The sequence below is a fragment of the Macadamia integrifolia genome, unplaced genomic scaffold, assembly GCF_013358625.1.
Source record: "Macadamia integrifolia cultivar HAES 741 unplaced genomic scaffold, SCU_Mint_v3 scaffold_157A, whole genome shotgun sequence".
Classification (NCBI taxonomy): Eukaryota; Viridiplantae; Streptophyta; class Magnoliopsida; order Proteales; family Proteaceae; genus Macadamia; species Macadamia integrifolia.
Window position 1 is genome coordinate 231,105 of NW_024870625.1, and position 1,747 is coordinate 232,851.

Genomic DNA, 1,747 nt, shown 5'->3' on the forward strand with positions numbered 1-1,747 from the left:
TATCTTAAAATCTGTAGTCATAACCGGCAGCAGGGAAAAAGTATAGCTGGGAAACTGGATTTAGATTCTAATTTTCCTCAAGAGTTCCCGCATAATTTTGATCCCCTACCGTAGTGAAACTATCATGGAAATCTTGAATGAGATCATCCAATTCTATCATTATTTGTCATTATAGACTACTCACAAGGATTAATTCCCCGTGAGTATTGGGAGGAAGGCCTTCCTGACAACCACCGAGCCTGGGTGAGAAATTCTTTCTAACACCTTAAATTTTTTGCGAGTGTTGGAGTTTCGGAATCTTAAAGTTAAAAGGTTTTCCAGAAGAAATGGGAAATCTGACACAATTGAGGTATCTAAGCTTAAAACACTCAGCACTGGATGAGATTCCATAGAGTATAGGCAATCTTCAAAATCTCCAAACTTTGGATATTAGATGGCCTAGAAGGCTGAAGGTATTGCCAAGTGGAGTTTTGAATCTTCTCCAGTTGAGGCACCTTAAGTTGCCACAAAATGGAATAAAAGTCCCACCAGGTATAGGTATATTAACAGACCTCCAGAATATAACTGGTTTATTCCTAAGACCTCTCATCATCCAAGAATTAAGTAGGTTGACTCAACTCAAGAAACTGCAATTGAGGGATGTATCTGAAGAAATTCCAGTGAGCTCTCTGCTTCTATTATGAAGATGAGAGGACTTATATATCTCTAGATACAATAAGTCAAAAGGAGGATGCACTGTTGCCCACATTGGAGCCATTTTCACCACTGACATTTATCATAAAACTTCACCAAGGTGGGCATCTAATGGATCTACCTGATTAGATCCAAAATTATGTTTTTCCTATCTACCTAAGGAAGCAGTTTTTCTGCTTCAATTTCTTCCCAACTTGAAACATCTAACATTGGGAAACTTGCAAGGCCAAACAAATAAACAAAGAATTTTGCCAGGTGGGTGGGTTTGCTAAGGCTCCGTTTGGTTGCAATGGAAATTTAAAGGGAAGGAAAGTGAAATTTTGATACTTTATAAGAAAATGTTTATAATCATTACCCCATATGATTGTATAAACTGCTTGTTTATTAACCATATTTAGGAATAATGTATTTTACATGTAATTTTTATTTTACTTATTATAGCAAAGGGTTTTGGATGCAAAGTAAAGTGAAATTTTATAACTAAATATGAAATGTTATTAAGTTAATGTTAAAATCACATGGGTAATGATTACATATGTTTCTTTTTTAAGTATGAAAATTTCACTTTCCTTCCCTTTAATTCTTCTTACAACCAAACATAGCCTAAGCTAGAGGTACTTATTATTACTTCTTGGAATACTGGAATGAAATGAGATTGATGAAGGGGCATTGCCAAGCTTAGCATATCCCTGCTTCCATGATTGTCTACGGTTGATGAATCTTCCAGGATGACTGCAATATGTCACAACATTAAAAGTACTAAAGATGGTTCCTTTGCACCCAGATCATGAATGGAGATTGAAACGTGATGAAGGTAGAGAAAATTATAAGATCAAACATATCCCACGAATACGTTGTCTCTCTTCATCCCTACGCATGCACATGGGTTGGAATGTGATCCCATGTTCTGTTCCGTGAACTGAAGGAAAAGGAAAATTTCAAGTCAAACACTTCTAATGGGCACAAATTTCATTAGAATGTAGATTGTTTTTCCTTTCTATTTTTTAATTTTACTTTGTGGTGTACTCATTCTGTATGGATTTGATTCTTAATT